This window comes from Sycon ciliatum, chromosome 2, assembly GCF_964019385.1.
Source record: "Sycon ciliatum chromosome 2, ocSycCili1.1, whole genome shotgun sequence".
NCBI lineage: Eukaryota > Metazoa > Porifera > Calcarea > Leucosolenida > Sycettidae > Sycon > Sycon ciliatum.
This window is the reverse complement of record NC_088644.1, coordinates 50,267,504-50,282,883: the sequence shown is the minus strand read 5'-3', so window position 1 is coordinate 50,282,883 and position 15,380 is coordinate 50,267,504. Positions and strand designations below refer to the sequence as shown.

General features: G+C 46.6%; 1 long non-coding RNA gene across 1 annotated transcript; it reads left to right on the top strand.

Moving 5' to 3' along the window:
* The first annotated feature begins 258 nt into the window (after positions 1 to 258).
* Positions 259 to 3,773, top strand: LOC135810952 (uncharacterized). Its single transcript, XR_010552472.1, has 3 exons — positions 259 to 344; positions 715 to 1,008; positions 3,690 to 3,773. It is a non-coding gene; the product is annotated as an uncharacterized LOC135810952 (long non-coding RNA).
* Positions 3,774 to 15,380: the final 11,607 nt, after the last annotated feature.

Genomic DNA, 15,380 nt, shown 5'->3' with positions numbered 1-15,380 from the left:
AGGCTGTTCATGCCTTGCAGCCGGTTTCGCGCGCACGCGCACGTCGATATTTGACCACTATTAAAGAGTATTTAAAAAAAGTAAAGTAAATTATCGTGTTCGTTCCCGAAGGGAACTCACCACGGCCGTTAACACCCGGTAAACCCTAGCGGCAGATGCAGCAGTATTACAATGCCGGTCGGCTGTAACTCGCATATCCTCTCTGATTCTTCTTCTCTTTCCTGCATGCATTGCCATTATACGCATGCACTCCATTGCAGAGGTGTGTGGGAAGGGTGCTGACTGCCCAACCGGCTACTACTGCTTTCCAGCCCGGAAGGCAGGAGCAACGTACAAGTGTGTCCGTAAGTTTTGCTTTCCCATCATGTGTACGCTCTCGTTAAACCCTGCAGACTATGCATGCTTTACGCGTGTTTCATTAGATTTTATAGCTGTGCAGTATGCATGGAAAGGAAAAAAAGAAAAAAAGTATGCAATGTGACCTGATTGCATCACAGCTTTTCCCGGCACGTTGTTGCTATGTGAAGCAGCCCGTGCTGGCATCATACGGTAAGTCACAGTTGACCTACAGGTAAATGTGTGCTTTCCCTGCCCACGGTGTCGAGCCTCAACATTCGTGTTTGTGCGTGTGTGTGTGTGTGTGTGTGTGTATAATGTTTTGTCGTGTGTCTGGGCATTAAATGTATGTACTATATTCGGCGTTTTTGTGTCTAGGTACGTACACCACGCCAGCAACTGGAAATGGTCTCTATCGCTTGCACATATCCACTGCCCTGTTCAACAGTCAGGCCAAGAAGACGTGCGAGGGCCTGGGAATGTCGCTGCCAAACCCTGAAAAAGACCAGGCACTTCTTTTTAACCATGATAAATCGGTTCAAGATAGATTCTGGCTTGGGTACAGCCCGGATTCAAGTCGGTTTGAACTAATCAACCGGTTTGGCAAAAGTTCTAGACAACATTTGGTCTCAGATCTTGTTCCAGCATCTACATCCACTGTCCTCTGCACCAGTAAGTCTCCTAATAATTGCATGGAATCTGGCAGTCGGTAGTCACACACACACAACAAGTATGTACTTACTCCGTTAATAGCAACTTATTTTTTTACCTTCCAAGTTGGAAGGCTGCTGGTTGTGAACTCTAGACGTGATGCAGCTAAGCATCAGGTCGTTGAATGTCATGATCCCATCAGTCAGTTTTGTGCTAATTGTTGCACATTTTTGACTCAACTGTATTCTGCTTATAACCGTTAGTGTTGGACAAAACGGATAACTTGTAAACTTTTGGTCCTCCTTTTGAATTTTTTATTTTTATTTATTGTTTTATTTATGAATTCACCAAAGGCCGAGGCCTAAGTCGAGGGGGTCTCCGTTCATGGCTTACTGGGAATATAATTATATAAATTGTAACGTAATATAGATTGAGAAGAGGAAGGGTTAAAACAATTGTGTGATCGATTTTTGAGGGACTGGTTGGCGCACAAACTGCAGTGAAATGAGTCGAATCACTTTTTCGGCCTTCATGAAAGACATTCGATGCAAGGACCTTTCCTTTTTTCTTTTTGTTGTTGCGACCTTCCACAACAAACCGAGCGGAATTCGCGAAAATTTGCGGAAACCGAGCGGAATTGATGGGTGCGCTGTGTCAACATTACAGTCTGTTTCAAAAAGAATTACAATCAGGTTTGGGTCTTAAAAAGTATGAAGATAAGGGAAATTTGGACAACAAAGTACATAGAATGGCTTGTTAAGACACGGCACATTTTTGAGTGAAGGTTTCGGACCAACCGTTAAGGAGTTAGAATTTCGGCCAGGTTTCCGTCCTTTTCCCATGGTTTACAATTTGCCCAGGAAGCCAGTATCGATTTTTTTATCAAAACCCACGATTTATCCTTTCCTTTTTGGCCTTGTGGTTATGAATGCTGTCTGCTGACCATGAAGTTATGAGTTCAAATCCTAACCTATATCCTGAAGTCAAACTTTTTTCATTGTTTTGGTGATCGAGCTGGTACAAGACAAGGAAGATGGCTGCACCAGACGACTTGTTGTTGGAGCTCGCGCTTCCTGCCGAACTGACTGACACTTGACTGGCTCACGCCATGTGAACACACCCACATGGGCCACAACACTGCAATGGTGTGAGTGAATTATAATGGAAGTCATCGCGCTGTAGCTTTTGAGATTTATTTTAGTATTTCAATATCGCCAATTTATTTGAATTTAGCAGTCAACGCCGTCTTCTATCAGCGTTCACAAGCGTCTGCTTTTCTCAAAATGTCGTCGAAGTAACACGGATAGCTTTGCCAAGTCATGGCCTTGGGAATGAGTCCGTTTCGATGTCGTTTTCGTCACACGGTGAGTAAATTGCATCGCAGCTCAAAGAAACTATTTTGGTCACAAAAGGAATTGGGACCCATGCCGCTCGTCAACATTTACAACACTTTCGTTTCGACATGTCCTCTCTGACTCCATTATCGAGGAAGAACTTGTTTGTTGTAAACCAGACGTACATGACTGTATCAACGTGAGTGAGTTGTCATTTTTCCTGCTTTCGCGCGGAATATTTCTTCGAGTTCACAGTGAGTTTTTCCAGGCAGCGCTCGAGTGCTCAGGATTGCAAATCTTTTTGAAACGGACTGTAGTGATGACAGCCATGACGAGCTAAACTGAAATACCGCTTCTCCGACTCCAAGGACATATTGCGCTGCTTGGCCTCTCTAGCACTGAGTTTGAGAGTGATGGAACAGAGCCACAAGCCCACACGATGAGCGAGTGAACAAGCAGCTGCTCCGATCCCACGGCACAAAGAAATGATTCTGAATTCAAGTTCTTGTTCAAGATGCGCGAAGCCCAGATGCGAAAACTGATGACGATGCGGTCTGCACGGTCCGACGTGAGTCTCGTGGCTAAGGAAATTAGCCAGGACTTGCTACTCAATGCTGGCAGGAGTATTCATCAAAGAAATTGGAATCAGCCTGGCTGTGCCTTTACTCGCCATTTCCCAGAGTTCTGGAGGATGGTGGTGCAACCAGGAAGCCATACCGTTTTACAACTCCATCGTTAAAACGGCTACAGCATCACAAACGTTCGACGGAGTGTGATCAAAGAAGCCGTGGTAATGTTGAAAGAGCTGAAACAAAGCGTAAAAAATGAGTGAAGCAAAAGCGCACCAAGCCTGAACTCTCTGCTCATTCCCCCGACAGTTTCTCTTATAAAGACGCTGTACATGGGCTCAACCATCTTTTGTCCAGTGATTTACAGTTGAGACAAATTGTTTTTGATCTGTTCTAGGCGTATCCATCAAAATCCATCCACTAGTTTTTTGTTAACGGAGGAAGTACATTCACTGGGGGCAGAGGTGAATGCAGCTAGATCCCGGGATAGATACCGTGATGCCGTCAATCCCTTTTGTGCACCTTGTCCCCGCCCAATTACTGAGGTGTGGTGAGCCCATGAGTGGGATCATCTTCAAAATTTCAAGCCCAACCAGAATTTTGGGGATTTCAGGGGTGTCGGCTCAAGCGCAATGCGTCATGTAAACGCGCCATTCATTTTGTGTGCATGGCGGGTTGAAATCTGACCCGGGTCAAACTAAACCCGGGTTGAAACGCCTCATGTAAACACAGCCTAAGAGTGGCTCTTGAGTGTTAGTGCAAATTTTGTTGTTGTTGACCTTTCTGTTTAAATCTACAGGTTTCTACCGCAGATGTCACTTTGACGCTCATTGTGCCTCCGGCCAAACATGTGTCGATTTCGGAACTTTGAAAGTGTGCTTAAGTAAGTGCAGTATAGGTGCGTGTGTGTGTGTGTCTGTATGTGTGTGTGTGTGTGTCTGTCTGTGTGTCTGTGTGTGTGTGTGTGTGTCTGTCTGTCTGTGTGTGTGTAAGTAAGTAGGCATTCACTGGCCAGAAAAGCCACTGTGATTAGAACGAAGGCTGCAGACGTCGCCACGCGGCATTATTTCCGCAACCCGCAGGTGTCCTTAGTTAGCACAACCTGACCGCTTTGAAACCTCTGTTCTTTCAGTGGGCTAAGCTTGGTTCTTTCAATTCCACTGATGATTGGAACAGTAGATCGATTCTGGATACCTTAATACACCGACGATCATTTCGAACAAATTGCATGTTGCGTGGAGATGTCTGCAGCCATCGTTCCATTCATAGCTGTATTTCAACCTATATCTGCCTCCGGGTACACAGGCGTTCAACATTATGCAAGACAAAACCTGTGGTCAGCCATACTGAGTCTACTCATTGATCGACTTCTTGTTGAGAGATGTGGCTTGCACGCTTTTTGTTGGTAGTTGCTGACAGTTTCATCATCATCAGTAGCGTTCTTTGTGTTGACATCGACAAGTAAGCTTGGCTAGTCTTCACTTAGGCCAAATGGAATAAAGAATGAGGAACGAGCAGGACTGAGGTGCTAATACGCACGCAAATGCAGGCAACAACGAAAAATTGTACATCAAAACAGTCCTAAACACACACGAGCTGTCAACACCCAAAACCTGCCGAGTATGATACATGCACAGATACCGAGACACCGAGTGTCAGGGACAGTTTATGTATGCAAAATGCACCAAGACGGTTTTACGTGGTATTTTCTTTTAAAATAATTCGGACCATACATACTGCCAGCTGTTGATCATCCACAAACTAAATGTACTCAAGACAGGCTTTTGTGTGCAGCAAAGCGTCAGAAACAGGTTTTTTTCTATGAGGCAGTCACTCTGCCTACCAAGAAGAGCTACTGAAACTCCGCATTGAGAATTCAGCCAGACCAGATTTTGTTTGTCTCTCTTTTTCCTACCTTCAGCCGAACACGCAACCTGCCATGATTTCTATAGAAAAAAATTTGCCAGCTGGATTGGACTAGGTTTCGGCGATTTCACGTATCCGGAAGCCGCTTCAAAGTGCCAGCAACTGAACTATGATTTGGTCCCGGAGGAACTGTTTGAAGCTCATTTTAATTGCGTGCGCCGAATGGCTCTGAACATGCTGGATAAACAGTCCGCAAGGCTTAAGAAACCTTCTGAAATCGCAATATGGTTCACTCCAAGTTACACTCATGCAGCAGCTAACTCAAACTTTAAGCGATTCAAGCATGGGCGAAGCAGGTACGCTACAGGGTATTCCCCGAATGTCGAAAGACGACAGGTTTCGATTATCTGCTCAAAGCCACAGTAAGTCCCAGTCAACAACTGCATGATGTCATTGCACAGTTACTACTGTATCATAGTGTAGCAGAGTTGTGGTCCCAGTCAACAACTGCATGATGTCATTGTAAAGTTACTACTGTATCATACTGTACAGAGTTGTGGTCCCAGTCAACAACTGCATGATGTGAATATCTACAGTTGCCCTGAATGAAATCACTGAAATCCGACCACAAGTTGAAAACTGGCGTCCTGGACCAGTTCAACGCTTGTTTGCTGTTGTTTGATCATAATATAAATTTAAAAGCAGAATATATTAGATACTGGGGAAGGGGCAGGTGGAGTCCGGTACGAGATGGACAACGAGAGCTCTGATACCGAGGGGCAAACGTTTAGCAGAGAAATAATTCAGAGGCCGGAGAATTATCGAGTGCCATGAAAAACAACTGGCACCATTAGGAGAAAGCTCAGAGTCTTACCGGTATATAAATGTTCACATAAGAGGCCGACTGTCAGGCGTAGGAGCAGAAGGCAGATACATCCTCAGTGAGCATACAGATACATGCATGAGAGGAAAGAAGGGGAATGAGATTAGAGGAACTGTCCCTGAGAAACAATCGCTGGGGGAGAGGGAGAGGGGGGAAGCGCATTGCGATTTTGTGAACCAGTGCAGTCCTAGCATAATCATCACATGGGAAATAATCGAAAGGGATCGACGGAAAGAGTAGATCAGTGCCCAACTCTTGCGATCGAACACCGATCCCATAGAATTTTTGATCAAAAGTGGTTTGTGAACCGTTCGCGCTGGTGATCGCCGGTGCCAGCAACCAGACTTTGTCAAAATTGCAAACCAATATTTGTCCTAAATGTTCCTGAATTGAAGCTAGAGAGGGGGTCCGTTCGCCATTCTTGTAGTCGCTTCAAGGCGGCAAATAAGTCAGCATACCAACCTGTCCTTCTTGGATGATCTGCTTGATTGTTGTGCAACTAAAGAGACAAATACAATTGAAACAAATAAAAAAAATACAATGGATACGGCAAGTTCTTGTGACTTCAGCAACGTTTGCGAGCATAATTTCGATACCATCGCTTACTAGACTGCAATAAAATGTGTAGAAGTCGTTTCATGAACTCCAGTAAAAGGCAGCACCGCGTGGCCATCACCGAAAGACCTTGAACTACTGAAGAAACAAAGAAGTCAAGCTTCAATTGGCAAACCCGTCATTAGGGGTGAAACGAGTGCATGTATCTATTTTGACCAATCGATCACTCATTCATAATATTCGATCGAGAATCCGATTATTTCGAGTATTTTATCAAAATTCTAAAGCGCTAGATTTGTGAGTTCTCGACCCATTCGGAAGAAATTATCTGTGAACATAGAACAAAAGTCGCCAACGTCTTGTACAGAGTGTAGAGTAACGATTTTCACCAGTACTTTCAATATTTCATAACAAACTAACGTTACTTGCCCTGGTGATCGCATCGTCCAAGTCATAAAATACTGACTCAAAGGCATGCATAACGCATGCATACCAGTTGATGAGCGGTACAACAGAAGTTTTTGAAAAATAGAATGCCAATATGTTCCTTTTCTTCTCAGTATTCTCGCTCGCATAGTACCCCACTTCTATGATAATATTGCCTATGCTGTTGCTCATTAGAATTTTGGCAAATTCTATCCTTCGCTTTCATATACATGTAACTGGGCCAGGAACCCATTTGAACTTGCGAAGTAAAATAAAATCAATCATTTATTTAATATCATCAATACTAAAAAAGAGTCGGTGTGGAGAAAGCAATTTTATTAGTGCAATTAGGAGTATAATCGATGCAGACATGGCCAAACAACAACGAGTTCATGGAATTTTTTAAGGATTTTTATGTTATTCAAAATCGATTTTCGTGTTCCGCTCATCAGTGAATAGTATCGGAACTGAGGGTACTTTGACACCTATTATGTAATGCTTTAGCACTTCCTTTGTTGTTCACACTTTTAATTAATTATGCTGTTATAAAATGTTCTATTTTTGTACACAGTACCCTCAGTTCCGATACTATTCACTGATGAGCGGAACACGAAAATCGATTTTGAATTACATAAAAATCCTTAAAAAATTCCATGAACTCGTTGTTGTCTGGCCATGTCTGCATCGATTATACTCCTAATTGCACTAATACTAAAAAAAATAAAAATAAAAATAAAATAAAAACGATCGAGTGCAAAATTTCGAATACTCGCTCGTTTGAAATTTTCGAACGAATACTCGAATATTCGACCTAATCGTTTCACCCCTACCCGTCATAGCATTTGGGCACATTCTATACTACTTTGTAGTAGATTTGGTACTCGAACCGTATAAGCAACGGCTCGGGAGTAGGCTCGGCCCGGTGTCACCGCTGACGTCTTATTACGGCGCCGATTTTGCTTACCGTGAACCAACCCTAACAGAGACCGTTACCCCGAAAAAAAGTTGTACCGCACAAAGTGACCGTGGTGACTCATAAACATTTTGAAGAATGCAACATACATTTCACAAAAAAATGGGCTCTATTTCTGGAGTACAGTTTGGTTTGCATGATGCTGCTCCCTTGTCCGCCAACTGTTCGATCCTGCTCTGGATCGTACCAACAAAACACACCTTGTAATTGTAATCTAAATTCAGGTGGCTACCTAAAATACGGAAATTAAAGTTAAACCGAAACCAGGGTGTTGTACAGTATGGACTTGCATGGAGAGTAACCAGCTTCTGTGCCCTGCTTGTCAATTGTGTTCTGCAGATAACGTCAGATGGGACGCTGGAGCATGGTCCGGGGGTGTTCGTCACGTGAACTTAGCCACGTAGACATTGAAATGCACACCTGTTTCAATGCAGTATCTGGTATAATAAACTTTTTTCTCATTATTTTCTGTTTGTTCTCTGCCACTTGTTTGTTCTTTTGCTCTGAGAATGTGTAGTGAATAGGCGAGTGGAGGCACGACAATTAACACGAATTAACTTTTATTCTCTTAATTACACTTTCTCAGGTACACACCTGGATTATTTGTAAGAAAGAGAAGCATCAATAAAAGGACTTTTCGCTGGTACACACCTGGAGGTTGAACAGCTCTTCTGCTCGGCTTTGTTGTTGTTACCCGGGTTGAAATTTCTCATGTAAACACAGCCTTAAGGTGGCTGGGGCGGTACAACTTTTTAGGGGTCATTGTGGTCACATTTTGACTGCATTTTTGAGTTTATCGGCAAGGTGGAGATGAAATTTGAAAATGTTTTCAGGTGAATCTCTGGAGAAGAGCCTTCTCTAGCCTCCTATAGTTTTATTTTTACTTTTGGACAAAATTTGAAAAAGTTTTATGAAAGGTCCGAGAAAAAATAACACGAACCTTTCATAAAACGTTTTCAAATTTTGTCCAAAAGTAAAAATAAAACTATAGCAAGCTAGAGAAGGGTATTCTCCTGAGATTCACCCGAAAACATTTTCAAATTTCATCTCTGCCTTGCCGATAAACTCATAAATGCAGTCAAAATTTTCCCAAAAAAGTTGTACCGCCCCAGCCACCTTAAGTAAAGCGCATCAGCATTTATAGGGCGACAGACTCCGTACGCTAACGTACGGTGATACGCTAAATATACGGTCCATTTTTCATTCTAATCTCTCTTTCCTTCATGCCAGGCGTGAGCCATCCCCTGGATTAACAAAATGGGTGCTATAGATATACGGTGTAGTAGTTTCAAGAGTACATACTCCCCCAGAGTGTGCACCGCCTGATCCAGCTCTGCATAGGGTCTTGGTCGAGCGGAATCGGATCTTCTGATGTCATGCGTACACTCCACATCAGCGCAAGGCCGGTCTCGAGGCAGGGCACCATTGTTTTTGATCCGAGAGTACCCACGACTCCCCGGCTTCCCCTCAGATGTGTACGATATGACGCAAAGATCCGATTCCGCTCGACCAAGACCCTATGCAGAGCTGGATCAGGCGTTGCACACTCTGGGGGGTTATGTACTCTTGGTAGTATCAAGAGTGCTTAGCCCCCCAGAGTGTGCAACTCCCACATACCCTGCTGTCCCGACTGAATTTCAAGTTGACGTCATTATTTATGACGCAATGCTCCTTACACCAGTGTACATGTGTACGAGTGTCAACGCATCACACGTTTTTCTTTTGCAATATTTGTACAGAACCGATCGGCTTCGGTCAACCACAGGTTCCGGATTCGTCTGATAATCCGTGTACCATCAAAATGACGTCAACTTGAAATTCTGTCGGGACAGCACCCATAGTGGGGCGTTATGTACTCTTGGTAGTATTCAGCTACATGTACAAGTCAAGAAAAGCAAGGCAGGGATCCTACAAATGTATGCAGTATGCTTCTGTCTGGTTTTTCCTCCTGCCATACACCCTTGGCCGTGGTCTTGGGGTTTCCCCTATACTCTGGTGGTCTGGCTCATAATTGCCATCCGCTTTAGGCGAATACAACCGTTCCGAAAACGAACAGGCTAGAAGTTTAGCAAGGGCACAAAAGCCATAAGGGTTATGTACTCTTAACCTGTTGGAGGGACTCTGGATCTGATCGGAAAACCGAAACCATCCAAAGCGTGAATGACGGAGAGAGAATCGCGAGTACCCTTGGAAAGCGGAAGTGCGGCTGAGAAGGTATCCTAGCGTACTGGTCCAAATTTATCAATGCATCAGTGTCTACTTTAGTATTCCTTGAGACGCCATCGCCAGAGCCTGTGGCGCAACGAGAACTCCTCTTCGTCTGTTTGATATTCACTTCGCATACGTCTCTTCCATAGCTCTCCATTGTTATTTTTTTTTAACTGGCCTCGTAAACCATTTCTCCGGATTTTTTGCCTCTGTTGGCCATGCTACATGCATGGCTTGTATACATTGACCTGACCACATTGCTACACTCATAACGTCTTTATGTAGCAATGTGATCAGGTAATTGTAGATTGTATCAATTATGTAGCATTAGTGCTAAAGGTGTTACGTGTCTACACAATCACAAAGTTATGTGTCGGTACAATGCATATGGTTGCGCCTCGTGACCATGACTGTAGCCGATTGTTGCGAAAAACCTGGGTTTCCTGATATTATCCACTATCAAGCTCGTTATGCCGCTCAAACCTCACATAAAGCTCGTCTTGTTCCTTTCTAATGCTCCATAATGCTCTCATAATGGCCTGGCATGAGTAAAACATGGATGTGGCAAATGGGATTTAGGCCTTTGGCCTCTTGTTGGTGGATCTGATCTATCCTCTCCGACCGTTTAGGAGCCGCATCTGACGCCTGATCATGAGGTGGTGGCGTCCCACGGAAGCGGAAAGGTGGTTCTTGACCAGGGAGGTGTACAACTCCTTGTTCTTGACCTGCCCGGTACGCGAACCCGTTGAATTTATCTATTTTATAATGCTCTGATGCTCGGATAGTCTTATAATGCCGCCACTATCCTCTGGACCCTACTGGGGAGGCAGTGTTCTAGCCTAGCCCATTCCTATTATTAGCGAACACAACAGTTTTTGTTCTTATTCCATGGTACAGTAGAGTCGCACGCTGAAGAACGCGGAGCCCAAGAACGTCCAGCCTGAAATTCTAAGAACACCACAGCCTAAAGCTAAGAGCGGTGTTGGTTTTCTGGCAGCTTGTGGAATACATATGATCCAGTACGGATTGTTTCTAAGAACGCAGCCAGATTGTAGTATAGGATGCCTACAGTAGAGTCGCGCGCCCATGTGTATGGATGTGCATGTATGTGTGTGTTTGTGTGTGTGTGTGTATGTGTGCGTGTGTGTGAATGGGTGCGTTTTGCATGTGTGTGTGTGTGTGTGTGTGCACGTGTCTGTGCGCGCTGTGTGCCCCCCCCCCCCCCCCAATAGATGCACACACTCTTGGGGCATAAGAGACTCTTGATAGAGATACCAGGGATTCTGGTAGAGACAGACAGAAAGACAGAGTGACAGAAAGAGACAGAGACACAGAGGGAGACAGAGACACAGAGGGAGACAATGCCACAGAGAGCCAGTGCCAGAAAGAAAGAGAGAGAGAGAGAGAGAGAGAGAGAGAGAGAGAGAGAGAGAGAGAGACAGGCAGAGAGAGAGAGAGAGAGAGAGAGAGAGAGAGAGAGAGAGAGAGAGAGAGAGAGAGAGAGAGAGAGAGAGAGAGAGAGAGAGAGAGAGAGAGAGAGAGAGAGAGAGAGAGAGAGAGAGACAGAGAGACAGAGAGACAGAGAGACAGAGAGACAGAGAGACAGAGAGACAGAGAGACAGAGAGACAGATACTGGTGTAATAGCTGTGTTAGTACTTGTTAGCAACAATCCGAACTAGCGCTCACACTGCACTGCATTGCTTTGTACTGCATTCAAGACTGACGTCATGCGTTTTGTTTTGCTGCGTAATCACAAATGGCACCAGCCCATTTTGCGGAAAAGAAAAACAAATCTTGCTTGCCCTGTTGTGCTCTTCCAGACAACGGATCGTGCTTCAGCAGTGTTTCTTTTCCTTTCGTAGCTTTGCTGCCAGCCCGAGTGGCACCTCGACACTGTATTTCTTCAATATGTCTGACCTAACTGTCGACACTGTCAAGGCAATGCCTTGCCAAGCCCTCCGCGGCGAGCCTTCTCAGCGCGGCTTGATTCCGAAAGGAAACTTAGTAAAAGTATTTTACAGGACGGTTTGCTGGCACAACTAGCCCTTGGTAGTGTGGTCTGCTCCGGCCAGGAGAACCAGCAACATGACAGTGCGGACACGGCTCGCGAGCCCAGAAGCCCGACTTGCACCAATGCCTCCTCCGCCAGCTCAGGTGACGCGGGCTCAACGGATCTCTGCGCTCTCGTACGGGACGAGGTGTACAGTCAACTTGGCTAATAACGACTGCGGATATAACGACAATTCGCGAATAACGACAGCATTTCCATGCCCAGAGCAAAGTCCCTTCCAACTGTATTAATACATGATGAGACTTCGGGTATAACGACACTTCGCGAATAAGGACACTTTTTTGATGCCCGGCCGAATGTCGTTATAAGCGAAGTTGCCTGTAGTCGGTTTTGTCGGCCGCCATTATATTATTATCGGAGAGCATTGTGCCGCTCCTCACCCAAGGCCAAGGCAATGCGGCTGCTGCCGCCACTACGCCAGGCCAAGCTCCTGTAACCCACCCGATCAGCCACCTGCACCAGCTGTGCCCAAGGCTGTGCAAGAACGTATCTTGCGAGGGGAGTTCGTAGATTTTTCAGGTTTGTTGCCTGAAATTCTTGCACACTTCCGGCCCAACATTCCGGCTAGTGCACAGCCCGAATAACGATAGCCAGCTAAATATCGTCGATTCGGATGACGCGAAGCAGGTGCGTCGCAAGGTTCACGATAATTATACATGTAGCTACCCGGCTCGAGGCATGGACCACATACATGTCTGTTATCACGGCTGCTGCCCTACACCGCACTGCTGAACTGATTGCGTACCAGCAGTTGATCCTGACTGCTAACGGCCAGTTCTTCCCAAGCGCGTGGCTAGAGTACGACCGCCAGCTGCGGATGCTCGTGGCCCAGTAACCAGGCACGAAGAGGTTGGACACCATCGACGTGAACCTATGGCAGATAGCTGTCACAGGCCATGCACACCCAAAATGCGCTCAATGTAAGACGGTCCATCCAGGGGCGGTTTGTGTCCTTTTCGTCTCCAAGCCAGCAGCATTTACCTCCAGTGGTCGCAACCATACCAGCGACGGCCAAGAAATCTGCCGCAACTTCAATGGAGGTCGCTGTTCTTCGTCGTCGTCGTGCCGCTTCTCCCACACCTGGAGCCAGTGTGGCAAGGACCACCCATGCATCATGTGCAACCAGCAGCAGCGCGGAGCCAATCGGCCACCCCGCCGCTCCTAGCAGAATGTCTACTGAATCGCTTGACTCGGTACGTAGCTTCTTTCCTATACACTCTGCACACTGCTAGCTGACCACTTTGCCCGCCTGTTACGTAACCACTCAGATCAATCACGTGTTGCGTATGTTCTCCATGGCCTGCGCCGTGGCTTTACTCTTGGATCTGCCGGCCAACACGACATTTCGGTTTTCTCTAATAATCCACCCTTGGCTTTCACTCACTCGGCATTTATATCCGAGCAATTAGCTGCTTCCTGCGCCCGCAGCGAGACCACAGGCCCATTTCCGTCGCCTCCATTTCAGTTCATGCGCCGCTCTGGTATTGGTGCCATCCCCAAAAAGAACGGCAAGCTGCGAATGATCCACCATCTGTCTAGTCCGGAAGGCACCAGCGCGAACGACAGCATTTCTGCCGAGCCGTTCTCTCTGCACTACGCGAGCATTGACAACGCGATCAACATCATCATGTCATGCCCACAGCCTGTGTATTTGTCCAAGCTCGATGTACGCAGTGCATTTCGGCAGATCCCAGTCCGCCGTCAGGACTTCGCTGGGAAGGCTCCTACTACTACGAGCGCTTTCTGCCTTTCGGCCTCCGCTCCAGCCCAGCCGTCTTTGACTCAGTAGCCACACCAGTCAACTGGATCATGCAGCACGAGTTTGCTATAGATCACCGGCTTCATTACCTCGATGACTTTCTCGATATCTCCACTGGTTTGGCTGCAGCCAACCAGCAACTCACCATCCCCCTCCGGTCATTCACGTATCTCGGCACTCTTCTTTGCTCCATCCCAGCTCGAAGGGCCATCACCATCATTGACCTTCCTTGGTATTGTCCTAGACTGCGAGCGCCACCAAGCTCGGCTACCAGAGGACAAGCTGTCCGAGATCCGTGCGCCACTCATGGCTACTATCAGCGAGCCCAGCATCGGCCAGCGTCAACTCGAGTCCCTCCTGGGGAAGCTCACTTTTGCTGCCCGAGTCATCGTTCCTGGACACACATTCATGCGTGAACTATGATCAGCGTGCCCTGAACTGTATCTGTGTATGCGAGTGCAGTGCATAAAGCCCACCTTGAGAATGGGTTTGCCGGCCCCTTAGTAGATGCGTGGCTTCTGAAGAGGGTGTTGAAGGGCATCCAGCGATGCCATGGTACGGCTGTACTCACCCCTCGCCTTCCTATAACTATGCCAATCCTACGACACCTGACGGATGCACGCCGGAAAAGTAGTATCCTGAATGGCCATGACAAAAGCTGCTCTACCAAGCCGCCATGCTGCTTCTTTGGATTTCTTCGGTGTGCTGAATTCACTAATGGCATCACATGGGGCTGTACTAGCTCCCCTGGTGACGGACGCCTGCAACTCTTCCTGCTTTCATCCAAGACGGACCCATTCGGTAAAGGCGTTACTAGTGACATTGGCCCGTCTGTACCGCCGTACTGCCCGGTCCGTGCCATTGTTAGCTACCCATTTGTCACTCATCGCGAGGAACCGGAGCAACTCTTGTTCGTACTCTCGAACAGACAGCAGCTGACCAGGCAGTCATTCACAGTAACAGCACGGTCTCTTGTCGCTACGGCCGGTGTACCATCCCAGTCGAACTACTCCGGGCATTCGGTCCACATTGGTGCAGCCACCACCGCTGCTATGGCTAGTTCCCCCGACTCCTTCTTCCGAGTGGCAGGTCAGTGGAAAGAGTGATGCGTGTCTATGCTACATCCGGACTACAACAAGCGCTAAGCGCCAGCTATCGTCCCGGCTTGCTGCCGTGCCATGGATGATCCCCAACTCGGGTGAGTAATGAGCTACTGAACTCTAGCTGCGCAAAGCTTGCCTGTGCTGACATTAATTGACCCTTGCTGTGCGTCGATAGTGCTTAGCTAACGGAGTGCTGGTTTCATGGGTCCACTCTCACAACTGGTGTTATCTAGCTATTTGCTGCGGCTCTGCCTTGCGCTATATTACATCCATTTAGCATTGCAGCTCTACGTTGAGCTAACAGCAGCTCTACTTTGAGCTAACAGCAGCTCTACTTTGAGCTAACCGCAGCTCTACTTTGATCTAACTGCAGCTCTACTTTGAGCTAACAGCAGCTCTACTTTGAGCTAACCGCAGCTCTACTTTGATCTAACTGCAGCTCTACTTTGAGCTAACAGCAGCTCTACTTTGAGCTAACCGCAGCTCTACTTTGAGCTAACAGCAGCTCTACTTTGAGCTAACAGCAGCTCTACTTTGAGCTAACAGCAGCTCTACCTTGAGCTAACAGCAGCTCTACTTTGAGCTAACAGCACCTCTACTTTGAGCTAACAGCAGCTCTACTTTGAGCTAATCGCAGCTCTACTT